This window comes from Sciurus vulgaris, assembly GCF_902686455.1.
Source record: "Sciurus vulgaris genome assembly, chromosome: 13".
Taxonomy (NCBI): Eukaryota; Metazoa; Chordata; class Mammalia; order Rodentia; family Sciuridae; genus Sciurus; species Sciurus vulgaris.
In genome coordinates, this window is record NC_136474.1 from 11,160,871 (window position 1) to 11,187,364 (window position 26,494).

General features: G+C 49.9%; 1 long non-coding RNA gene across 1 annotated transcript in view; it reads right to left on the reverse strand.

Moving 5' to 3' along the window:
• Nucleotides 1-4,825: 4,825 nt before the first annotated feature.
• LOC306643021 overlaps nucleotides 4,826-26,494 on the reverse strand; it is a 657,668-nt gene continuing 635,999 nt past the window's right edge. The window contains exons 2-3 of the long non-coding RNA XR_013758781.1: nucleotides 7,285-7,367; nucleotides 4,826-5,058 (exon numbers count right to left, since the gene is read on the reverse strand). This is a non-coding gene — a long non-coding RNA (uncharacterized lncRNA). The remainder of the gene's footprint in view (nucleotides 5,059-7,284; nucleotides 7,368-26,494) is intronic.

A 26,494-nucleotide genomic window follows, 5' to 3' on the forward strand; every position in this document is an offset into this window, starting at 1 on the left:
TGATATTGTGAAACATGAAAACATTTTGCCACTTTGCCACACAAAAGGAAGGTTAAAAGCTCTCTCAGGCTTTCTTTAATTCATGTTTTAGATATAATGTTAAATTGTGTTAACTAGTGTTCATATTGACTCAGGAGTCAATATATGTAAACTTCTTAAAATGACATTTAAGAAAGAAGCAAAGATCAACATCAAAATTAGAACACTTAAGATTTGTAAAGAGCCACGCCTTACCTGAGATAAGGCTCTGCCTCCCACCTCACTGCATGTAGAATAGCTCCAAAATAAGTCAGACTTTATCTTATTTAAAGTTATAGTCAAAAGATTGGTTCTTGTTGTAAAAGCACTGTGATCTCAAACAAGGGATATAATGTATAGCTCAGACAAAATTTAAGATAGCTGTTATACAAGCCAAATATATTTTTACTCTTGCTAATTTTATTTTGCAAGGCTGTTACCTGTTACTGTTTCACAGAAGTTGCTGCTTCAAGAACGCACAACCTAGGTAACTTGTGATAATAAGCCATTGAAAGAATGGACATTTTTTTAAGCTGTCTGTTTTATCTCAACTCCCTAAGGTTTCCCTCCCAGTAATGGGAACAAAGCCCTTAAAGCTGTTCTCTGTTCCCAAACAGAGAGTAAAAGAGTAAATTGAGCCTGATAGCCAGATAGTGCTCAAACAGTAGGATTACCAGAAACTATTGACCAGAATCTACAGCCTGTTGTAAAACATTGTGAAACATTTTGTCAGCAAACCCAGACCCCCTTTGAAACTTCCTGGCAGCTTTGTCCCCCTTTTCCCTTTCATGTGTGACCCCTCCCGATGTGTGGTTTCTGCCTTTATAAACCTACAAGATTTTCTGCTAGGGACTCGACTCCTGGAGTTGGGTCCCAGCGCGCTGGAATAAACACCTCTTGTGGTTTGCATCAAGTGACGCCTCCTGCGGTTGATTGGGGTTGCCATCCATCCATGGGACAGAGTTGGGGTTTCCTTTTTGGGGGGCCTTACATTTGGGGGCTCGTCCGGGATAAGATGGCCCCCCCTCATCTGCGGAGTCGACCTTGGAGGTAAGAAGGGGTACCCCGAAGTTGTCTGTCTTTGTCTTGTGTTTTGTTAGTTGGTCTGGTTCTGTGAGCGCGCTTTCAGTTTCGGTGGCAGCCGTTCGGTGACTCGTGAGAGTGGCCGAACAGTAGTGGCCGGCAGACGTGCCTGGGGGGCCACAGGTTGCAGCCCTGGGGGACGCCCTAAGGGTGGAAGGAGAGCCAGGGACGCCTGGTAGTCTCCGTCGGTAAGGGCGCTGATGGGGTTCAATTGGTGGATCAGAGATTGGCGCCCGTCTGTATCTCGTTCTGTTGTGTGTTTGTGGCGGAGGTGGAGGAAGGGTTGGAACAACTGGGGGGTTCTCGGACCGGGCTACTCTCGGGTGGACCCCAAAGGTTCCTTCTCTGGACTCCCCCTCCCGACAGCCCTGAAGGGTAACTTAGCAAAGTAGCTTCAGTCTCAAAAGTAATGAAAAATAAGGTCTCATAATTTTAACATCCAACCTGTCTGGATGAGATGGCTAAAATGCCTTAGACACAGAGTTTCTGTTAAAACCTGTTAGATCCTTCCAGATCTCAGTCAAGGCTTACATTGCAATATAAATAAAAGAAGCCTAAAGGCTCAGTAGGAGACCGGTCTCAAACCCAGGGAAAGAAAAGGTAAAAAGAGTCTTTAAAACTCCAGCAAAGTAAATGCTATATTTTTAATTATATGTTTTTTTGAGCTCATGATTTTTTGATCAGTTCTATTTTTTATTCAACTAGAGTTTTTGAACATCTGTTACACTGCAATGGAGATTCACCTATAAAGTTACAAGGGCTTGATTTTGTGTTATTTGTATGTTGTGCTGTCTGATGTCATGTTTTGTCTGTATCAAAACTGAGCGCTCCTAAAATTAAGATTTAAAAATGGATCCAGATACTTTTAATTCACGTGATTTAAAAAAGGTTCAAATTGGGTAAACTAATAAGAGTAAAATGTCTTTGAAAATAACTTGCAAGTCTCTAGGTGGTCAAGCTAATAAAATATTGATGTTAATAAAATGTCTAATATCAATTGTTTCTAGGACTTTTCTTCAACAGGGAAGAGACAGCAAATACTGTTCAGGACACTTGTCTGATATCTTGGTTTTTTTTTACAGAATAAGTGAATTAGAGTTAACATGTATGGGATTACTCTAATGTGTTTGTAGAGACATCTGATTAATTTACAAAGTTAAAATGCTAATTGTTAAATAACATCGAGTACTTTTAACTCCTTAAATTCCATGGGGTATCATACTTAAACATTATTGGTGTTTTCATAGGTTGGTAAATAAAAGGGTTTAAACTTGCTTTGTGTCATCACTAAACTAAAAACAAGGTTACTAAGAGTTATGTCCTAACAAGTGCAATTCTATATACAAAGGGTCCCAAAAGTTTCAACTGTGTTTCAATTAGAGTACTATAAACAACAGAATATTTAATCATTAAAATAGAGTAATTTATCTAAATTCAGAAATTTCATAAGAGTTGTTTCAGAATGTGAACAAAAAGGGGTCAACGAGTAGGAAAGAGAAAATAAAAGGTTCTGAGTATGGAAATATATTTAGTAAAAGGAAAAAGGAAATGTTTCTGGGTAAGAAAGTGCTTGTTTGATGAAATACATGAGGGTCTAAGTAAGAGCTAAGAAAGTCTGTGTAAGTAAAGGGCAAGTTTCAACAAGTTTGTGTGTAACTAAGTTGGTTATATGTATGTGAGACAGCTAAAACTATTGAAGGTTTTTCCTAAGGTGAAATACTAACATTCTGATATAAACCAAAGTTTAATCTATATGGTAGAATGACATGGTAAAATGACAAGGATTTGAAACACTAATTTACTCTTAACTTTGTGTCTATTAAGTTTATTCTTTAGAACAATTAGTCTTAAAAATTGGGGTGTATACAATTATGGTTAAACAACTATTATAGAGTATTGTACTTTGTTACAGAGTATACGTTTCTCTTTAAAAACTCAATTTGGTAAGATAAAAGTGTCAAGGTATTTGTGAAATGGTCACTAGTTGTATATTAAATGTGTTCATATTTTTCAGGACCACAAGTTTTTAAAGCAAGGAATTTATTAAGCTCTGCTATCCTCCAGATTAAACTTGTCTGTAATGGTAATCTTAAACTTATAAAGAGTAAATTTTATTGGGGATTTATTTCTATCATTTAATGTTCTATTATGGGACCTGCTATCAATAGGGTATGTGTAAAATTTGTTACTTTTTACACTGAGATAAAGAATTTCAAGTGTAAATGTATTTCTAAACATTAGAGTCTGATTTGTTTAAAGGTTAATATTGTGAAATATGAAAGAAACATGAAAACATTTTGCCACTTAATCACAAAAGGAAAGTTAAAAGCTCTCTCAGCCTTTCTTTGATTCATGTTTTAGATACTATGTTAAATTGTGTTAATTATAAAGTTTATATAGACTCAGGAAACAGTATATGTAAACTACTTAATGGTATTTAAGGAAAAGAAGCAAAGATCAACATCAGAATTAGAACACTTAAGATCTGTAAAGAGCCCTGCCTTACCTGAGATAAGGCTCTGCCTCCCATCTCACTGCATGTTAGAGTGACTCCAAAATAAGCCAGACTTGAGCTTATTTAAAGTTATAGTCAAAAGATTGGTTCTTGTTGTAAAAGTACTGTGATCTCAAATAGGGGATAGAATGTAGTTCTCAATCAAAATTCAAGATAGCTATTATACAAGCTGAATATATTTTTACTCTTGCTAATTTCATTTTGTAAAACTGTTACCTGTTAATGTTTTGCAGAAGTAGCTGCTCCAAGAACACACAACCTAGGTAACTTGTGATAATAAGCCATCACCTATAGAATAGATAGTGGTAACTTCCAGTACTAATGCAAACTCCAGTTAGATAAAAGGATAAATAACTGTAAAGTTATGGACATTAAAGTTAAAGCCCATTACTCTTAATTTATGACTGATGAGACTGGCTTGCTGGATAATTAAGATCAAACTTAGAAATTGGAGTTAAATACAGAGGTCAAGAAAAGTCCATATTTGGGTCTTGCCCTCAACGTTAGCCTGAACCCAGGGAATAAGAGAACTTCTCTAAGGAGCGTTGCAAGTCTGGGTCACACAACCTCCTGATCAAGGAGATTGTTCAGACTAGAGGATGAAAAATTATCCAGTGCATCTGCTGCAGAGGAGGGTCAAGGAAAAGGGGAAACATCCCTTGATGTTTCTAAAGGAAGTCACCTCATCAAGAGACCCTGCCTAATCAAAGTCACTGGTGGAGCTAAGGAGCCGCTCTTAAGTTCTGTATGAGTGACCCCTGTGGGAACTCAGCTGACTCTTTAACAAGACAGAAACCAGGTCAATTTGACCAGCTTGATCTTAGATACCCAGCAAAACAGTTAAAACCAAAATATAGCCATTCTTGGGCATTTAAAGGAAATAATAATTAAATGTAACTTAAGATGTACACTTATATTAGCCCACTAGAATAAAGGCTGGAAGCTACAAATGAAAGAAAGATTCTTCAGCAAATGTGCCTGATAACTATCAAGAGAAACTGCCAGAGTCAGAAGTTTTTAGTCAGTTTAAGACCTTCCTAAGCTACACAGGTAGACTTAATCTATGTTTGCTAGTATGATTATCTATTCCTAAGTAACAGAAGTATAGAGATCTCTACTAAACACAGGTTATACCAATAAAGGGATATTTTACAAAATCAGATGACATTAAGTAGCTTAACTATATTTTCTGGGGACATCTATGACAATGTTAAAGTCCCCAAATAAAGGCCTTGTTCTCTCCAGCCTTTGCTAGGCCTAGTTATGGGAACAATTTCTCAGTTCTTCCACCTCCTGGTGAGAGATTAACTTCTGCCATTTTCATGATACTCAGTGGCATGTTTCAGATGCTGCAACATTTACTTTGTGCTAATCTCATTTCAGTACTCATGTCTTTTTGTTCTTCTATCATAGAAGCAGCCGCCCCCAGATGACTTTACAACCTGCTCTTCCCCAACCAGGCTTCTTCCTGGGACCCCTTGATTGACCCGATTTTTAGAAAAGGAACTCCAAGCTGCTTGCCCCACGCCACCCACTTCCAGCTCGAAGAAGCTAGAGCGGTCATCGACCTCCTTCCCCAGCAGCATGGAGTTCCTGAGATTAGAGGGGGGAATGAAGCCAGAATTGGGAACAGGTAGTTAGTGTAGAAATAGGGGATCCGGTCAAATCGAGGAAATGGCCATAAAATCATCTGCCTCTGGAAGTTGGAGACTGCCCCTGGAAGAATGGAATGTCAAGGATCTCCGGAGTCCATTGATTACCAAATTTACCTGCCTTTATCAAGGACTGTTTATCAAGGACTGCAAACAAGGGGCTGCTAATTGGTGGCCCGCCCCCTTGGCTCTTGCCTGCCTGAAATCACCTAGTCACCTTCATCAGGGAAAGAGTAAGTGCTGTACAGGTACTAATGCTCAGGCAACAATACCAGTCCCTCTGCCAAGGAAATAGCTTTGGAGAAGAGTATATAGAGACAGAAGTTCCATGATTAGAACTTACCAGAAAAGAAAATGGGGAAATGAAAGAATGGACATTTTTTTAAGCTGTCTGTTTTATCTCAACTCCCTAAGGTTTCCCTCCCAGTAATGGGAACAAAGCCCTTAAAGCTGTTCTCTGTTCCCAAACAGAGAGTAAAAGAGTAAATTGAGCCTGATAGCCAGATAGTGCTCAAACAGTAGGATTACCAGAAACTATTGACCAGAATCTACAGCCTGTTGTAAAACATTGTGAAACATTTTGTCAGCAAACCCAGACCCCCTTTGAAACTTCCTGGCAGCTTTGTCCCCCTTTTCCCTTTCATGTGTGACCCCTCCCGATGTGTGGTTTCTGCCTTTATAAACCTACAAGATTTTCTGCTAGGGACTCGACTCCTGGAGTTGGGTCCCAGCGCGCTGGAATAAACACCTCTTGTGGTTTGCATCAAGTGACGCCTCCTGCGGTTGATTGGGGTTGCCATCCATCCATGGGACAGAGTTGGGGTTTCCTTTTTGGGGGGCCTTACACCATCACCTATAGAACAGATAGTGGTAACTTCCAATACTAATACAGACTCCAGTTAAATAAAAGGGTAAATAACTGTAAAGTTATAGACACTGAAGTTAAAGCCCAGTACTCTTACTTTATGACTGGTTAGACTGGCTTGCTGGATGGTTAAGATCAAACTTAGAGATTGAGACTAAATACAGAGGACAAGATAGACAAGTATTTGGATCTTTTGCCCTCAGTCAGCCTGAATCCAGGGAACAAGAGGACTTCTCTAAGGAGCTTTGCAACTCTGGGTGGTCACACAACCTCCTGATCAAGGAGATTGATGAGGCCACTAGAGGATGAAAAGTCAATCAGTACACCTGCTGCAGAGGAGGATCATGGAAAAAGGAAGACACTCCTAATGCTTCCAACGGAAGCCAACTCATTGAGGAGACCCTGCCTAACAAGGGTACTAATGGAGCTAAGAAGCTGCTCTTAAGCTCTCTATGAGTGACCCCTGTGGGAACTCAGTTGACTGTTCAACAAGACAGGAACAGGTCAATTGGCCCAGCTTGATCTTAGACACCTAGCAAAAGAGTTAAAACCAAACTATAGCCATTCTTGGGCATTTAAAAGAAATAATAGTTAAATATAACTTAAGATGTACACTTGTGTTATCCCACTAGAATAAAGACTGGAAGCTACAAATGAAAGATTCTTAGGCAAATGTGCCTGAAAACTATCAAGAGAAACTTCCAGTCAGAAACTTTTAGTCAGTTTAAGGTCTACAGACACAGGTAGGCTAAATCTATGTTTGCTAGTAACAGAAATATAGAGATCTCTACTAAACACAGGTTATACCTATAAAAGGATATTTTACAAAAATCAGATGACATTAAGTAGCTTAACTATATTTTCTGGGGACATCAATGGCATTAAGAGTTAAATGTTTTGTTTATATTCCTGATAACCTGGACCGTGTTAAAGTTCCCAAATAAAGGCCTTGTCCTCTCTAGCCTTTTTAGGCCTTATTATGGATGTTTCTCAGTTGTTCCACTTCCTGGTGAGAGATTGACTTCTGTCATTTTCACGATATTCATTGGCTTGTTCCAGATGCTGCAACATTTACTTTGTACTAATCTCATTTCAATACTCATGTCTTTTTGTTCTTCTCACATAGAACCCACCCCCAGATGACTTTACACCTGCTCTTCCCCAACCACACTTCTACCTTGGACCCCTCAATTGACCTGATTTTAAAAAGGGAACGCCAAACTGTTGTCCCATGCTGCCCCCTTCCAGCTCAAAGCAGCCAGAATGATCATCACCCCCTTTCTCTACAGCAAAGGAGTTCCTAAAATTAGAGGGATGAATGAAGCCAGAATTGAGGATAGGCAGTTTGTATAGAGATGGAGGATCAGTCAAATCGAGGAAATGAAAACCATCTGCCTCTGGAAGTCTGCAAGTTGAAGACTGCCCCTCGGAGAATGGACTTTTTACGTCTCACTTGCAAAACCAGACCCAGCCACTTAGGCAGGAAGGAGAGAGAAGGTTTCAGAAAGAACTGGAGAACAAAATATTTTCTTATAAAAACAGAAATGGGGGAATGTAATGTACAAGCTGCTCCCCTGCCCTTTCCGGTGCAGCCATTTTCCCTGCCTCCCAACTACTTGTCAATCTGTGAACATCCTAGTAGCTACTGGTTCTTCAGTCAGCTTGCAAGTATCCTTCTCCCATATTGGTCCCCTATCAGTTCAATTGCTTTACTGTAGCTACCCCGCCATCTTTTCTCATCCTTCTGTCTCTCCTCCTCACTTTCTCTATCCTCCTGGCTTTCACACTGTAGCATGCATTCTTTCTCATTCTCTTTCTTTTCCTCTCATTTTCTCTCTTACCCTGCAGGGAGACACTCTGTTTGCTTAATAAACTCCCTTATATAATTTTCCATGTCCGGCGTGGTTTCCTTGGGATCACTTACAAGGTGACTGGGTGGCCAGGGGCCAGGGAGGAGGCTGGGAGGAGAAGGGACTGGGGCTGGTGAGGAGGAGGCAGGGGTAGCCAGGAAGGAGGAGGGAGGCCAGATCAGAGGCAGGGGGAGAGAGGAGGACCGAGCAGGTGGGGAGGCAAGGAGAGGGAGAGAGGCCAGGAGAGGGAGAAGGGGAGAAGTAGGAAAAGGAAAAATACCAGAGTAAAAAAAAAAAAAAAAAAAAAAAAACCCAGGAGAGAGGAAGGAGGAAGGGCGAGTGTGGGAAAGTACCTGGTGCAGGCAGGTCCCAGGGATGGCCACCCAGGCACGGGCCCCCACCCCAGGCCCTGAGCCCTGTGCAGCCAGACGCTGCTGCTGGTGCAGACGGAACTGCCACACAACCTAGCCAGGCCGAGGCCAGGGCCACCCTGCCCTGAAGCCTGGAGAGAGGGCTCTCTGTTATCTCCCCTTTATTACTTCCTGCATCTACATACACTGATATAAATTTCTATGCAACATAAATATATATGTATAAATCTCTCTCTCTCTCTCTCTCTCTCTCTCTCTCTCTCTCTCTCTCTCTCTCTCTCTCTCTCTCTCTCTCTCTCCCTCCCTCCCTCCCTCCCTCCCTCTCTCTTTTGCAAGCCCATAAGACAATCAGGCCTGGAGCAGAGACTACAATGATAAGAAGATTAGAGAGGATTGCTTCATTTGTTGTAAAGATTTCCAGGAGGGATATTTTGTTCTGAGAAGACCAGCCAGAAGGTTATCTAAATAGGCTGTGTCTTTACTAACCCAGAGCTGCTCCCCACTGGGACATTAATGGTACAAAGAGTCAGAGACAGACAGGGTGAAGATGAATTATAATGATTATTTGATTATCTTGGGCTTTAACAAACCCAGCCAGTTCATCTGGGTGTGAAAAATTAGCTGTTCTCACAGCGGCAAATTTCACAGCATTTAGTATTATTTATCTTTTTCTTCAGAGAGGGGGCAGGCCTGTGCGAGGGCTCAGGGGTGACGAGGACACCCCAGTTTCTCTTGAATGTGGCCCTGTGGCCAGACTCTCTGGATGGGGGGAAAAAAAAAAAAAAAAAAAAAAACTCTGCTAACTATGCAGAGCCTGTTGGAAGAATGTTCTGGAGAAATACTTTCATATATAAACATAGGCTGGGTACAGGATGGACTAAAGCCCTTGCTTACTTAAAATATAGAATTTTTTTTTTTTTTATAAACCACTTGATTTCTGAGCCAGTAGAGGAAAAAAACATTTTGATCTAGAATCATATGACCGGAGGCTGTGGTCATAGGCCCTGTGCAGCTATGGGGCTGGAGCTGTGGCCAGTCTGGACCGAGTCTGGCCATCAACACAAAACTTAGCAGGGAAACGTGAGATGCATGGTCCACGGGAGGCCATGGGAGCAGGTGGGGGAGGTACTCACAGTGTATTCAGCCGAAGTCAGTCCCACCTGTCTCTTGCTGCTGCTTAAAATATTTTTTTTAAGTTGGCAACAGACTTTATTTCATTGATTTATTTATCTCCCCCACTGATCCCCAGCCCCAGCCAGCTCTTTGGGCTCTCTGCTTTCCCCACCGTGTGTGTGTGGCGATGGCGTATGCAGCTCCCTCCCACCTGCTTTGTGATGGATCCCTCTGCTTTAGACTCTGGGTCATGCACACAGTAAGAGCTTTAGGAGACCACAGGATTCGGGATTTGGTTGCTGATGGAGAGTCCAGTGGGTTGGTGGGAGTTCATTCCAGCTGGCTGGTCCTGCTGTGGTTCTGGAGTCAGCTTAGAAAGGTGCTGTTTGTACATCACTTACTGTGCCCACAAAGTCTCATCCCTGGGCCTTGGGGTGGCCGGTGCCCGCTCCCCCCTCCAGGCTCACTCTTCACCTATGACCTTCCCTGCCTCCCTGAGTTTGCCCCACCTTCTCTCCTTATAGCAAAGAGCCACTTCCTCACCGGAGCCACGGCAGCCCCCATGTATGCAGGTGTCTAATTCAGAGGCTTTTTGGGGGAAGGGAAGGAGCCCAGTAGAAACCTGAAACTGAGCACTGAGTGCAGCTAGCCTCCGCAGTGCAGCCTCAGCAGACCTCCAGCTCTCTGAGCCTCAGTCCTCCCAGCTGCACAGCACCTTCCAGGGAGCACGTGTGGCGAGGTTACTGTGGGTCAAGGGATGTCAAAACACTCAAGAGAGGTTCATTATGGAGCCTGAGGGGATGGCTGAGTGCCCACCAAGGCCCTCTCCTCCATGCCTTCTATATCCAGGATCCTGAATTTGGTTCTGGGCAGTAAAGGAGGTCTTGAGAGATTCTTTACCAGGAGCCACCCAGCTGAAAAAGGACCCCTTGCCCCTTCCCAGCCTCTGGCCTTCTCTCAGCCTGGAAGGAGGCTGGAGGCTGGACACAGGGCCTCCTTACTGGGGGGACCTTGGGACGCAAACCCCCACCCACTCCCAGAGACCCCAGTGGGGAGGACTATCATCAGCTCTACCCCAGTCACCAGAGTGCTGCTGGCAGCTGGCCCAGTGGGGTCATTATTGTTACTGCCGTCTACGCCTTCATGGTTGTTGGATGAAGCCGCCTGGGTCTCCTCGGGGCCGAGACCGTGCCCAGCCTCCCTACCTCCCAGCCTCCTCCCTGCACCCAGCCCTGCTCCTTTTGTGGTGTCACCTGCTGCTGCCTCTTGCCTGCTCCTTCCTTGTTATCTCACATGTCTGTCCCATGCACAGCTGCAATCTTTGTTCTGGGCTATTATCTGTGACAGTGTGGCCGAGCTGGGCCGCAGGTAGACGATCACGACATAACAGAGTGTCTGCAGCTATTGCAGAATGTGTCCAGCCAATCCATCATGCTACCTGACACCAGGCAGGCGGCAGCCGGGAAGCCCACTGGCCATTCTCAGAATCTCCACTGCCCCTCCATGTGCAGGACCAGATGGGCAGGGGTACCGGGAGAGGCCACGGGCACACTGCAGGCCTTGAGGTTTCCCTCACCAGGTCCCACTCCAGCCCTATCAAGAGGGCTGCTTCTTCTACCCTGTTATTCAGATGTGAAACTCAAGCTCAGAAGGGTTCACTCACTTGCCCCAGGGCACACAGCAGAGTGGGGGCATTGTGGGGACTGGAACTCAGGTCTGTCGACCCCGAAGTCTATGATCAGAAGCACCTTGCTCTGTTCCCAGAGCCTGCCTTTTCAATATAGCAAAGTGATTTGCACATTCAGGACACGGACAGAGACCCAGTACCTGCCTAACTATCTTCTAGACACAGAGCTGGGAGCCCCTTTCTCCTTGGAGTGAATGGGTAAACTTGGTGTGGGAAGAATAGCCATCATGGTAGGCAAGAGCACATGGATACAAGCAGGGGCCCTGTGGCCCACACCAAGCTTCTGCCTCTGCCTTTCCTGTGTGACTTGGTCCAAGTGACTTCACCTCTCTGTGCCTCAGGTTCCTTGTGGCAGTGATGGGTGGCCCTCCATCAAGGGTCAGCTAGGAAGAAGATTCAGTATGTGATAAGAGGGTCTGTGTTGGGGAGGCTAGCGCCATGGGAGTAAGTGGTGCAGAAATGCCCAGGGGTGGGCCTGGGGGCCCAGGGCAGGAAGGGCTTTGGTCAAGATGGATGCCAGGGTGCTTGTCCCTCTTTGGGCGCCTGCTGGTGCCTGACCCCATGCTCCATGCTTGGCACACCCACCTTGGGCCTCCTCTTTCCATCAGCCTGATGGGAGACTCCTGTACTACCCCGGCCTCACAGATGAGGATACCGGGGCTCCGAGAGCCAAAGGCACCTGGGCTCTGACTCCAGAGTGCAAGTTCTCAGTCACCACAAAATGCAGAGGCCTCCTCCCTCTCAGGACTCCCCTTGCCTGGTGGGGTGGGGAAAGTCTGAGCCAGAATGTCCCCTTCCCAGCTTTACAGGAGGCTCTGCCCCCTTCCCACAGCCTCAGCCTGTTCCATCCTCCCACCCTCACCCATCAGTCAGACTCCAACCCAGCATTGCCATCCAACTCCTACCCACCCTGCAGAGCCCTGCCGAGAGGGCCCTGCCCCAGGGAACTTCCCAGGCCAAAAGGCCCTTCATCCTAGGTCATTTCCTCCTGCATCAGGGTGTCCTGTGCCAGGACTGTTTTACTGGTTTTCTTGGTAAGAAGGATGATATCAGCTACTCTTTTTTAAGCCCCTGGTGTAAGCCAGGCTTGGTTTGTAGCAGAAGTAATCCTAGTAGAAGTGCCAGAGTGGACATTGCAATTGCCCCTGGGCCTCCATGGGGCTGCTTCCAGGACCTGCCATGGACACCCATGTCCAAGATACTCAGGTTCCTCGCATCCATGGCAGAGCATTGGCACAAAACCTCCGCTCCTCTTCCTGGACACGTCAGATCATCCTGATGACTCACAACACCTCATATGAGGCGAATGCTCTGTGAGCAGTGGCCACATGGTCCTGATCAGGACATCAGGACACTCCAGAGAGCACTGTGCACTTGGCACATTGTCCCCACAGTACCTTCCATTGGTGGTTGGTTGACTGAACCCGCAGAAGCAGATGGGGGCTGCTCTGGGTTTCCCAGCCCCCAAGGCACCTGGGCACCATAGTGAGGACTTTGATGTGCACTGTTCATTGAGCACTTACTGTGTGCCACATTCCAGGGCACCATGGCAGCTGCCACCTCCCTCCCCATCTGCAGAGCCATGCTGCCCCAGCCATTGGCCTGGCTGATGGTTCACTAGATCCAGATGGCAGCCCCAGGGTGGCCCTGTCCTGGCCCCTTTCTCAGATGAGGCAAATGGTCCTCAGATGGGTGCAGGGGCTTTGCCCTGGGGAGAGGTGGGGCCAGGTCCCCAGCAACCCCTGGATGTGAGCCCAGTGCTCCATGGCCACCCTTCCTGCCAGTGGGAACAGTGACACATGTCTATGTAGGCCCAGCCCCAGCCCCTCAGCCCCCAGCTGGCCTATCTCTGTTCTGACCTCTCCTTCCCTCTCTCTCTCTCTCTCTCTTCCCTCCTTTCTCCCTCCCTCCCTCTCTCCCTCTCCCTCTCCGCTCTAATCTGGATGGAAGCTTCTCCCTGTGGTGTTAGTCTGGCTATTTATTTCCTTATCCATCTTCACTTCTCTCCCCTGATCTCCCCCCTGCATGGGCTCAGGACCCTCCTCTATCCCAAGTGTGGGGGATGGGCACAGCACCACCTGGGCAGAGGTCCCTTGGAGCAGGTGTCTAGGGGCCAGGGGTTGTGGGGGGAGCTCCTCAACCTCAGGAGGTGCAGGGAGCCTTGGGGGCAGCAGGGGGGTCTGTGAGGCTCCCCCAAAGACTGGCAGGGAAGCCAACCAGGCCTCTGGGGACCAAGGGGAGGATGGAGACCCGGATGGGGTCACAAGACAGCCCAGAGGGACAGGGGATGGTCACCTAGGACTATAACTGAGTGGGGATGGGGAGACGGTGTGTGTGTGCATGTGTGTGTGTGTGTGTTCATGTGCATGTGTGTGTGTGCATGTGTGTGTGTGTGTTCATGTGCATGTGTGTGTGTGCATGTGCACAGCAGGATGGAACTGGGGCGTGCATGTGGAGTGAGGTGGGGTGGGATGGGTGGACTCTGCACATCAGGGACTGGAGATGGTCAGTGCATGCGCATCGCAGGACGGGCCAGGTGCTCTCTGCCAGAGGGGATGGGGTGGCCTGCTTTCTGAGTAGAGGGAAGGCAGGTGCAGAGACAGAGGGTGCCTCCTCACCGCCCAAGGCCCAGGAACACCAGTAAGGGAGCCAAGGCCCCAGGCAGCTTGCAGCCCATGCACAACACATTCGTGGACGCATTTTTTTTTTTTCTCTCTCTTTTTAAAATCAGGAGTTGCCACAGATTTCAGGGGAAGCAGCCCCTGAGAGGCAGGCTGGCTGATGTGGTAATTAACAAAGGAGCCCAGATTCACGGCCTCTGTATTTACTGATGTGTGCACACACCAGGTGAGGTGGGCTGAATGACTGATTTCCCAGCAGCTTTGGCTCCTGCTTGCTGCAAAGTTGTGAACAAAATGACTGTCCATGCATTGAACAGGCTTACACAGCCCTCCCTATGGAACTGGAGATAATCCCAGGCCAGCTTTGTGAGTGGGCTCTGGCAGGGGAGGTGGAAGGAGAGGGGAGGGGGCCTGGGTGGCTCCAAAGAGACCCATGGAGGCTCGGGGCCTCTCAGAAGAACTGTTTATGGTCCACTGGGAGTTTAGCCAGATTTTGTTGGTCAAACACTTAGGAGAATGGATTCTCCCACCTCCCCCACCCCAGGGCTGCTCCCAGCCACCCTCTTTCTTCAGCTCAGACCTCACCAGGGATGTAATACCTGGTCGGGTTAGGAAGGGTTTAGACAGCAGTACAAAAGAGAAGGATTATGGGTAAGGTCAGAGGGCACGGGGATTAGAGATATGATGTAATAAGGGGCAGCTTTGCCAGGAATATGCTTCCGTCTCTATGAGGTCTGCATTAATTGATGGAAAGAAGTCTCCCACATGCCCCCTCCCACCAACTACTCCAGGGTCCAAATTCAGCCCCTGGTTTCCACATCCTTGCTTGACTCCTCCCTGTGCCTCCTGGGCCTGTGGCCCTGCCCCAAAACCCTTCCAACCCATCCATGGCTTTCCTAGGGATTCCATCCCAGGCCAAGGGTGGGTGCCCAGTTACGGCCTCCTGTTCCCACCCCGTCCCCTGCACAACACAGGGGGACTTGATATGTGTGCATAGCCCAGTGACTCAACCTCCCTCCACCTCAACTTTCTGATCTGTAAAATGGGAATCAGAAATCATATTGGCTGGGTTGGTGATTTTTTGGGGGGGTGACCGACTACTGTGGACCAAGCAGCATGCTGGGTCCCCAGGGAACCAGACACAGAGGGGAGCCAGCCCCATCCCCTCTTGGTGTTAAAGTCGGGAGATGACTCAGGCACAGGGAAGTAGCCCATCAGTCAAGTGAGATGGTGCACAGGGACATAAACAGGGCATAGGAGGCTGAGCAGGAGAGAACTGGGAGGGCAGTTGCGGGGAGGTCTGAGGGACGGGAGACAAAGGCTGGGAGGAGGCAGGCCTAGGGGGCCGAGGCTCAGGAGGGGCCTCCACTCCGCGGAGCCCAGCGCAGCAGAGACCTCAGGAGGACCCGAGGGATGAGGCACGTGCCAAGGGGAGGTCAGAGGCCACTGTGCAGGGGCAGCCACCGGAGGGTTGTATGCAGGGAGGTGACCTAGATGGGCTCCATTTGTACTTTTACAAGCTCAGCCTGGCGCTGGGTGGAGAAGGGGCACCAAGGGGCCACACAGTAAGAAGGGCACAGGCAGAGCATTGGAGCCGGCTCTGGGGCCAGTCTGCCTGGTGGGAGGATGGGCTCCTCTGCTCCAGGTGGTGGGGCCAGGGGCAGGTCACCGGGTTGCCCTGACCACAGGGGCCCCAGTCCCAGCATCTCAGTGGCGGAGTGGCCGCCAGATCCTTGTGGAGTTGGCACAAGGCTTAAACCTGTCCTTGTGAGCGAGCAGACCTGGGGACGGACCCCTCACAGGTGCTCGGTTCACCCTGCCGTCTCCATTGGTGTCCACCTTGCCATTTGGGCCAGAGACAGCAGCAGTATGTTGGGGTGGGTGACAGGGAGCAGAGGCACCCTTGGAGCATCCTGAGGACTTGAGCCAGATGCTTGTCTGCCTTGGATTGCTCAGGACTGGTGTGCAGGTTTGTGTCCTTTTCCAGGAAAGGAAAAGGCACAGAGATTTCTTGGTGACATTGTACCCACCCCAAATCATGGAGCCATGTGTCCGGCTGCCAGGCTCTGCCTATCTTGGGCTGCTTTTGTGCAGGAGAGAGAGAACAGCCTGGAGTCCTTCACCTGAGGTCCTCCCCTTGACAGCTGGGTCTGCATGATTCTGGGCTGTGGGGGGTTGTCCTGGGCCAACATCCCTGGGCTCTGACACTAGGAGCAGGCACCATGGCCACAGCCCCAGCCCCCTCTCCCCAGGGGGTGGACCCCTGCTCCACAGGGAACAGGTTAGCCCCACCCGGTCCAGCATGTTCTGTTAAGGATGGGCAGAGAATATTCTAGAAGGTTCTAGAGGAAGATCTTTACGCTTTACCTTACTTAGCAGTAAAAAGGCTCCTGGATATCTTGCTGTGGCCTCGAGAGACACAAAAGACTGAGAACCAACGAGCAAACCAGCCAGAGAGAGGAGGACAAACCAGGACTCTGGCTCAGAGCTGCTGGGAGGCGGGGCCGGGAGTACCTGGCAGCAGGATGCTGAGAGTCCTTTGCCCCCAGGCACAGCCCAGGCAGCCTCCCTTGCACTGTACAATGAGACCCTCCATAGTGAGTTGGAGTTGGAAGTGAGTGGCTTTTCTGGGGAGCTCCAGCATCCCCTCTCCAGACAGGCCTGGCATCCTGGCAGGGAGGTAGGAGAGACGGCCGAGTGCAGGCAGCACCATAGTCCAGGTTGGAGCCTGGGACGGAAAAAGGCCACACATGGAGAAACAGGTCCAACTCCACTGAGGAATTCAGGGAAGGAATGATCAAGGGGTTCATTTCTTAGTTCCAATAAAGATACATCCAGAGGGTGACCACATCGGGGTGGCGCAGCCACGGAGAAGGTGGGGACTCTTTGTAAGCTCTTAGCAACTCCTCCCTGAATCTGAAATTCTTGCAAAATTGGAAGTTTATTTTTAAAAAGTCAAACGCTGGTTTAGAAAGATGTCTGAGCGCTGGCCTGCCGTGTCAGAACCCATTGCCTGTCTAAGGACCCTCTGTTCATCTCTGTTCACCATTTGAAGGGAGCTCGTTTTTTTCTTCTTCATGGCAACATGTTTCTTTTTAGTTGAAAGTGCACACCACTATCACCAGTGGACAGTCAGTGTCTCCTGCCGCACACCGAGGGTGGCCGTAAGGATGGGTGGATGGAGAGGCTCCTGCCCTTCAGCCAATGGCAGTGTCCCCGTGGCCTGCTTCAGCTTCCCCACTGTCCACAGGGTGGGGAGCAGTGGGCAGCTGTGAGGACCCACCTGCAGGCTGCAGACTCCCTGCTGGCTGGCATCTCAAGGTTGGAGGAAACAATAGAGAAAGGAACTCATTCCTCACCAGGTGATTCAAGGTCATTTCAGCTGTTGCCTGTGAGCTGCTGGAGGGGGATCCCTGTTCCGTAGGAGGCGCCTCCCAAAGCAGCACCCCAGCCACACGTGGCTCTTTATGTAAATTGATTTAAATTTAATGACAGGACAGATTCAGGTCTTCTGTCCGGCCAGCCACGTTCGAAGTGCCCAGTAGCCAAGGGTGGCGAGAGCGACCATGTGGGACAGTGCAGGACATCTCCACGCTGCAGAGTTCTGTCACGCAGCACTGCTCTAAGTCAGGGCTGGGTGCCAGGGACACAGCTGTAAAGACCCCCTTCCTCTCAGCTATGGTTAAAGGGAGCAGGTGAGCAGCCCCTGGAGACAGCAGAGGACAGATGAGGCCAAGGCCCCCAGGGACCTGTGGGCATCAGCTCTGACCATGGCAGGCTCACCGAGGGCCCTCCCCCCAGCTCTAGGACATCCTGCACCCCGAGGTTGGGGGTGCTCAGCATCAGTTCAAGGTCTCACCTCCCCCACCCCGTCACCCTGTTCCCAGAAAGCCAACCCAGCCCCTCCCTGTGCTAATGCCTGAATTAGAAACAGATGGAGCTACATCTGGAGAAGGGAAGAAGCAGGCGACTTCCGAATCGCAGATTTTCACCAAATAGGTCCCTGAGACTTCTTAACTTTCCCAGCTAACTCAAGTGTCTAGTCCCACAAAACCACTTTAGTCATTTTTCAACCTCCCTCCCATTAAGAGAAAAGCAAGGCCAGAGTGGGAAGCACCACTGTTTACTGCTGTGTCACCTTGGGCAAGTCACCTAACCTCACTGGGCACTCAGTTGCTCGGTCTGTGAACTGGGATTCTCAGAGATAGAATGCTCATGGATTCAGTGAGGTGACATGGGTAAAGTGCTTGGGATGTGGTTGATGGCAAAACTCAGTAAATACTATTGAAAAGATTAAGCAAGGGGTTTGTGGTGCCCACTGCAGAATATAAAGAGAGGCAGAAACACTAAGGATAGCCACAGAATGCTGGTAACAGGTGAATGTCATATCCAAGGGGACCCACTCTCAGGCACTCAACATCCCAGGCTCCCCCAAATCCCTTGTCCCCCACCCTTTCAAGATGATGTGGTAGACATCATCAGTGGTATTCATCAATATCCAGGTCTCTCCTCCTGGGTTTGGGTGGGGCTTGGGGTCCTGTTTCTCTTGAACTTAGGACTGATGATATGGTTGGTTTGGGCAAAATTAAAAGTGAGCAAAAATAATTGCACCATTTCCTGGCCAAACATCTCATCCCGGACACTGAACCCTCTGGCACTCTCTTTCTCTGCTGCAGGGATTATGGGAAGATGTGTTGAGGTAGCCATGTCATGCCATGGTGACTCACTCAAGCTGGGTCCCTGAGTGACTCCAGTGAGCACAGGGATGCCTGTTGATTTGTGAGGGACAAGTGAAATGAGCAAGAAACACACCCGCCCTATTTCAGATCACGAGATGACTGGGATGTTTGTTATGTAGCATGACCCAGATCATACTGGCTGTTACAACCCAAGTCAGTCCTCCCCAAAGACTGGGTATTAGAAGCAGAATTGAGATTTACTCCTAAATTGAGGCTTCCCCTGCTCTCACTGCTAGATGACCACCTCTGAATCCAGCCAGGCCTTGAGCTTGACTGAGAGTTACAGAAAGAATCCCAGCCACGTGCCAAACCAGCTTCCCCCTGCCCTCATCAAATGCCTCCCCCACATTACACGATCCGCCTCAAGTCCAGGAACATATTAGTGGTGACACTTTAAAAAATAGTAATACAAACCCCACATCAACACACATGAGATACCACTGAGCGTGTCTCCTCTTCCCCAATAAAAAGGACATGCTGCTCTTACGAGGACCCACAGAGTCATGCAAAGGCTTTCCTGGTTAGTCACAGCAATAAGATCCTTGAAATATTGTGAGCGTATTTTGATTTTAAGAAAAACTAAGAAAATAATTACATGATTCTAAAGTATCTGCTCAGTGAGATTGTTCTTCAGCAGAATCTTGAGTTTATTTTTTTTTCTTTCTTTCTTTTTATATTTTTTGTCACTTCAATTGTTGGGGGTGCTCAGTCTGCATTTTGTGCTTATTGTGTAATTTGACATTTGTTTCCCTCGTTTGAAAAAATGTATCAATGCTGGTGGCAAAATGCTAATAGGAAAGTGTCCAGGTCTTGAGATTTTCTGAGATGCCCTTAGATCTATCAGGAAATTGAGTGTGGGTTTCTGGCTCCCTGGAACAGAGCATATGAGAGGCTGCAGTGAGAACCTGGCCTTTAAGACCCATAGAGTACAAGGAAGGTTCCAGAAAGGTTAGCCTTGCTGCCCTGCAGGCTCCCAGAGGCCAGCCACAGAGCCATCCTGCAGCATGCCAGCTAGGATGGCCCTTCCCCACAGTCCCCAGCAGTCCAGCTTCCTACTGGTGACTCCAGGCTGGGCCAGGAGCCACCATGATGAGCAAAATGGCTGGAAGTGAGGCTGTGTGGCTTGCAAGGCTGTCCTCAAGAGTTTGAGGCTCCCCAGGGCCACGCTGGGGTTGGAAGTCTGCCCCCCGGCTAGAAGGAGAGAGCCTGAGGCCCCTGGCAGGAGGACCAAGAAGCCCAGCCAAGGCTAGACTGGGCCCCAGGCATGTGATCTGGCCAAGCTGCAGCTGGCACCATCCCCCTGGGCTGCCAGGCTGCCAGGTGACCGACCTCACATACCTGACCCCACCGGGCACCATGGGGAGCAGAGATGAGTGGCGGCGTCACTGTGACAACCATGGAGACAGCCATCAGTCCTGTCCCATGGCCTAGGACAGCCCAGGCTCAGAAGATCCTGGGCAGCCAGACCCTACCCAGCCCCTAAAGACCCCGCCACCAGTGTGGGTGGGACCTGTGACTTGGTTCCCCTCAACAGAATGTGACGAAGCTCAGGACTGTCATGTCCACGGCTCCATAAGATTGTCACTTCTGTCCTGCTAGACACTCTTTCTTGTGCTGGCAGTGACAAAGCCACCCACCCAGGGAATGGCCCAAGTGGCAGGGAGTTATGGGCTATGCCACCAAGGCCCTGGGCCCGGAGGTGAGTGGGAAGCAGGTCTTTCCCTGCTGGGCCTGAGAAGCCCCAAGTCCTGCCTAGCAGCTCCCTGCAGGGGACACCACCATGCTGAGCCCAATGCCCACACAGTGAGGTGGCTTGCAGTGACGGATCACACAGCAGCTGATGCAGGTACTGAGCACAGCACCTAGCAGGTAGCAGCGCCCACAAAGGGAGGTTGGCTGTCCCCACTCCCCCTGGTCACCCAATGGGAGTGGAGACCCCTCTGTCTGCAGGACTGGGTTCCCCGAGGACAGAAGTGTGTCCCAACACTGCTCAGGTCATTCGGCAGACCCTGAGCAGCAGCTGGGCAGGAGGCCATGCTCAAGGTCCAGAGAGGCTGCTGGGGAGGCCACTGTAGACACATCCACCCTGGGTCTGCCCACGGCGAGCTTCTGTCCTAATGACGAGGTGGACAAAAATTAAATTATATAAATGCTGCTGTCTGGAATGCAGAGGTTGGCATGCTTCTCCAGAAAGCCTCTCGGGGGTGCAGCCGAGGGGCTGGGACCCTGTAACGCCAGCCTTGCCTCAGCAGCTGGCCATCTCCAGGGGCCCTCACATCCACTTTATGGATGGAGAGATGCAGGCCCAGGAGGTCATGCACAGGTGGACACGGCCAGTGAGGCCAGCCAGAATTCCAGCCTCCTTGCCTCCAGTTCACCCTCGGCCTCCCTCTCCTTGTCTCTTGCTTCACTTTTGTTAACCACCATGTTCAGATCCTCTGCATTTTCTTGGCTACCTGATGAATCCATCAGAGACTGGGGTGCTGGGTCGGGAGGCCCTGCTCCCAATGCGGGCTGATGACCCAGCCCACGGTCTGCCTCGCTTTCAAATGGTGCTCAGGAAAGCCACCTCTGCCTGCAGAGTGTGCTGGCTGCCCGTACAGGTGGCAGCTGGGAGCCCTGGGACCTTGGGGTTCTTCAGATCTAGGGCCCTCAATCAGGGCTGGGTTGGCCTCGCTGGGGGCTTTTGACAATATCTGGAGGCATTTCAGGTGTCACATCCAGGGGGATGGCACTACTGGCCTCTGGAGGGTAGAGATCAGGGAGGCTGCTAACCACCCTATAACACCCAGGACACAGCCCCCCAACAGAGACCTGTCTGACCCCAAATGCCAGTGGTACCAAGGTTGAGCAATCCTGTTTAGACAAAGGCAAACCCCTACCCAGGTGAGGGCTGGGAGGAGAGGTATGTAGAGAACCGTTCCTCTGGGGCCTCATTTTGGGTCACCACAGGCAACCATGTCCACTTTAGTAAGAATCAGTAAGAGAGCCTCTTCTCCTTAGCACTTAGGTTAAAAAGAAATAAAAGAAGCTGCCCAAACAGAGACTGTAACTAATGCCTACAGGTTTTAAGGGTCCTGCTTACACTGGAGGCCCTGAAATGTCCTCCCTGTCCCCCCTGGAAGTGCCCCCACCTCCACTCCAGCCTGGAGAGCAGTGGGTGGGCTCCCTGCTGACCTTGCTAGCTCTTGGGGCAGCGTGTGTTATGGGAGGAATGGTTTTTAAGGGTCCTAGCACTTTAATCACTAAGTCAGTTTCCTTGATAATCATTTAAAATATAATAATGCAGAACTTGCAGACCACTTCTCACCTGCCAGGCCCTGCTCTCAGCATCCACTCTCAAATCCCTGAAGTGCACCGTGAGGGGCTGCTGTTAGGCAGGGTCAACAAATGCATTAATGGAGGCACAGAGGGACTCTGTACTCTGCTTGAGGTCACCCAAGACCAAGAAGTGGTGGATTCAGGCTGGACCCTGGCCAAGCTGCCTCCAGAGTTCGCGGGCTAATGCAATGCTTCAAGGCTTCTGCGATGGCTAATTAGCAGTGGGTTGCATCTCTGCCTTCAGAATTGCAAGACTTACCTTAGAATTGACTATGGCAGAAATGAATTTCTACTGACTGGAAGAGGCTGGCTACTCACTCAGCCTCCACGTCAGTTCCTCCATCCCTCCAGGTTGGAAAGAAGTGATTTTATCTACAGAGCATCTGCATTGGTATCACTCGATGGCAGCTTTGGGTCACATGAATACTGAAGAGTTCCTGTTATTTCTCTCAGAGATTCTCTTCCAATTCTGTTTTTGTTCCTTATCATTTAGTTTCAAAATCATGAGCAGATCCAGCTTTTTCTTTCTGTACCTTGGACAGGTCATTGGTCCAGGGTGATTTCATCCTCAATAGTCCTCAGACTACACAGATCGGAGAGAAGACCCAAAGCCCTGGGCAGGTTGCAGGATGCTCAGAATTTGTGGCCCACAGGCCTGAAATCCCCAGAAATCTCAAGTCAATACACGGCTTAGTCCCTGGGATTGAAGAGTTCTGATCCTCCATCCCACTCAGCCAAAGAGACTTTGGCAGAACCAGAGGTATGTGAGTTGAAGTTCTTAAATCAGACTCCAGAGTCTGTGAATACAGAATGCCCCACCTATGCCAGAACACACACTATATCATCATCCATAATCGTAATACAGCTTCATAGATTACCCGCTCATAATAAACAGCATATCATCTGCTCATAATATTTTATCATATAACAGCATGACATCTGCTCACAACATCATATATTATGTGATTGACATTCAGCAAAAGAGCATCCTCAGATATGTTTGCTTTAAAAAAAAAAAAAAGTGTGCTGGCTTTTGTGAGGAGGAGAGGACTTTCCCGCAGTCCCAGAGGCCACAAGGGTCCTGGACAGGCCAGTAGCTCCCTGTCCACCAGGCGTAGTTTAGGCTAGACGCAGAGAAAAGGCTTTGTCTGGCACTAAGTTGGTTAGAAATGCAGAGTCCCGGGGCCCCAGTCCAGCCTGATAAATCGGACTCTGCATTTTGATGAGATGTTCTGGTCTGTAGGCAGAGGGCAGTTTAGAAAGCGCTGTCCAGCGAGATGCTGGAATTTAACTGCCTCCACAGAGAAGGCAGGCTCTGAGCACCTCCCTGCTAGGCCAACTCACAGGCTGCATGGGACCATGCTCCCACGGGGCAGGGACACCTGGGGCAGGCAGGGGTCCCCTTGCAGCGCAGCTTCACACCCACCTGAGAGGGACCCCCGGAATCTCCTGGAAAGTGTCCAGTCCCCTCCAGGATGGTGCGTTTCCATTCAGGGGTGCATCGCTCAGCCAGGGAATACGAACTCTGAGAACGTCCGCAGACCAGAATTTTAAAATCTCTGGTTTGTCTTTGTTCCACTGACTTCATTTCCCTAAGTTTCACAGAAAAATCACTGGGACAGGGAACTACCTAAGCAAAAATACATTTCTATTTTTGTGTTTTGGTTTCTTAGTCCCGTGCTTCAAAATATTTATGTGCAAGCCATGCACAGTAGGGCACACCTGTAATCCCATCTACTGGGGAGGCTGAGGCAGGAGGATTGCAAGTTTGAGGACAGACTCAGCAACTTAGGAAGAACCTGTCTCAAAATTTTAAAAAATTACAAAGGGCTGGGGATGTGGCTCAGTGGTATCTGGGTTCAATCCCTGGTACAAAAAAAAAAAAAAAAAAAAGAAAAAATACAAACCCCCCAAATATTTCCTTGCCAGTAGTGGTAGAAATAAGATCCATATATCTACAGAGAAACACTTAACAACAAAATAAACAGTGACCCCAACAACTCACGACCTCATGGTTGTTGATGCAGGGGATGACATTCTTCATGTGGACCCTGTTCTGTGTCTCATGGATTGTCCAGTGGCACCCCTGGTCTCTACCCACCAGATGCTGGAAGCATCTCTCCCACACGCGCCCCCCCCCATCCTAAATGGCTCCAGACATTGCCAAATGTCCCCTGGGGGGTCAAAGTGGCTCCCCATTCAGGAGAGCTCAGGTTGAAGAACTCAGAGCCGAGATGTCCCACAGATCCCCTCCCGCGCCCTGCTCTGCAGAACCCCCCTCAGCCTGGGGACCGGGCAGCTGTCAGTCAGCGCCATCCCCAGTTGGACCCAGGTGTGCCTCTGTGTGAACACGCGTGTGTGCAAGGCACCCAGGCGTGTCACGGCAGTAATGCCTTTATCTTCCCCTCACACCCTGGGCATTATGAGCATTCATCAAAATAACTGACACGGAAGAAATTAGCACTTCCTGCTATGTCGGGCAGATGAACTTTGCTGAATGTTGATTTCACACAAAGAAAATGGCATGTGCTTGGGCCTCACCCTTGATCTGGCTGAGCCAGAGAAGGAGGCAGGAGGGGCCGGCCAGCCACTGCCAGTGGAGACGTGGTCCTGAGCATTTTATCTCCTCATGCACAAGAGTCCAGGGGAGATAAGGAGGAACAGCGGCCGGGCGCTGGGAAATCCAAAGAAGTCGTGAGATGGTCCTCTGGGGATGGCAGGGACTGGCTGATGGATTTGAAAGAGCAGGATAGTGGTGGGGACAAGGGGCTGAGAGGGCCATAGACTCGGGCTCACAGCCTGTCCCCCAGACCAAGGTGGCTGAGCATCCTGTTTAGCCAGGGGACCAGGGCTTTCCCAGCAAACGGGAATTTGAGTACTCAAACTGGACAGCTGGGTGCCTCAGCCTCCTCATCTATCAAGCCAAGAGGGATGAGACCCCTCCCTGGGGTCTCCGGTGGAGGGAGGTGAAGGGTCCCTGGCTCCCGCCCTCTGGGGCACCAAGCTGCTGCAGGGACGAGTGCTTAGAAAGCAGGACTTTCTCTTCCTTCTATCAGCCTGGGCTGGAGAGCCTCTGAGGTGCCCAGAGAAGCAGGAAATTTTAAGACAGGCTCTTGGCTAAGTTGCTGAGGCTGGCCTCAAACTTGTGATCCTCCTGCCTCAGCCTTGCAAGGCACCAGGATTTAGAGGCAGGTGCCAGTGCACCCAGCAGGAAGTCATTTATTTTCCTGAGTCGCAGGTTGATTTTACTGAGGATCTACTATGTGCTAGGCATGTGTCAGCAGCCATCGACAGGCAACAGCCGCTGCCTGCTCTTCACTGGAGGATGCCCTTCAGTGAACGCCTGGTCACACCTTGACCCACGAAAGAAGCAGCTGGCTTCAGGGTAGGGTCGTGGCCACTCCTGAGTCACTCCTGGGACTCTCACAGCCTGTGGGGCCCTGGGCAAAGCCTCTCAGGGTCTCACCTGGTCTTGTCCTGCCTGCCTTGCTCATGGGGAGGACAGAGTATGGCGGTGCCCGGGCAAGCAGGCTGGGTAGCCTAGTGGGAGGGGCTTCTAGAATTGCCAGGCCAGGTTGAGGCCCGGCACAGCCTTCTGCCTCGGGCAGAGGGAAGGAAAGGTGCAGGATTCTCTGCTGTGCTTTCCTCCTGCCAGGCCTGCTGGGGAAAAACACTGTGAGGACGGTGAGCTAGGAACACTTGCAAGGTGCTCAGAACAGAGCCGTGTGTGATAGACGTCTCCCCTTGTGCCGAACCACAGCGCGGAGTGCACAGCATCAGATACGGTGCGCAGGGCTCCCCTGGGGTGGTGTGGGGCGGCTCCCTGACCTCAACCTTCACACTGGTCACCTCCTCCTGGAGCCCTCCCTGATTACCTTGATGAAGACCAACAGCCCCATCAGCTGGGCTCCCTCCAGTATCCAGAAGCAGTTGCATGAGGTCAGGACTGTGTCTGGCCTGCCCAGTGCCATGGTTTCAGGCAGCCAGCCACCACGAGGACCTGCGGATCCTTCTCCCTTTGCCACTCTCTCCAACAAGGCTGGATCAGGGCACCGTGATAATACCAAGACTAGCAATTACATGGGCTGCGGTTCATGTCCGCCCAGCCCTCCCTCCGCTGTAATTTCCTCCCCCAGGCTGAGGGTGGAGCATTGCCGGGGAGCACTCCCAACAGGTGGGACCCGCCTCACCCGTTACCTTGCCTGTCCACATGCGTTTTTCCCTTTAATCCTTGAAGAAGCTCGCAGCAGCAGAAGCCGAGTCTCAGAGCAGAAGGGACCTGTGCAAGGGACACAGCCAGACAGAGGCAGAGCTGAGATGGGCGTGCCCGCCTCCCCAGCCCTACCCTGCTCAGAGGCTGTCCTAGGAAGCAGCTGTCCCGACTCAGAGAGTCCAACTGGCGTGGGCCCAAGTCCTTCTCCTGCTGCATGCTGGGGACCTGGCCAGAGTCCTGTCCTCTGTTCCAGCACTCCCTTCCTCCCCTCAGAAATGGGGGTCACATCCCCACTCCCTGCAAGTTGGGGAGGACTGTTAACTGGAAGGGATCAGAGGTCCTCCAGGAACTGTCCCCACAGAGGGACTGGGAGTCGGGTCTGGGGCCACCCTTGTAAAGAGACCATGTTTCTCACAGTCCCGACCTGGCTGGGGCCTTGACCCGCA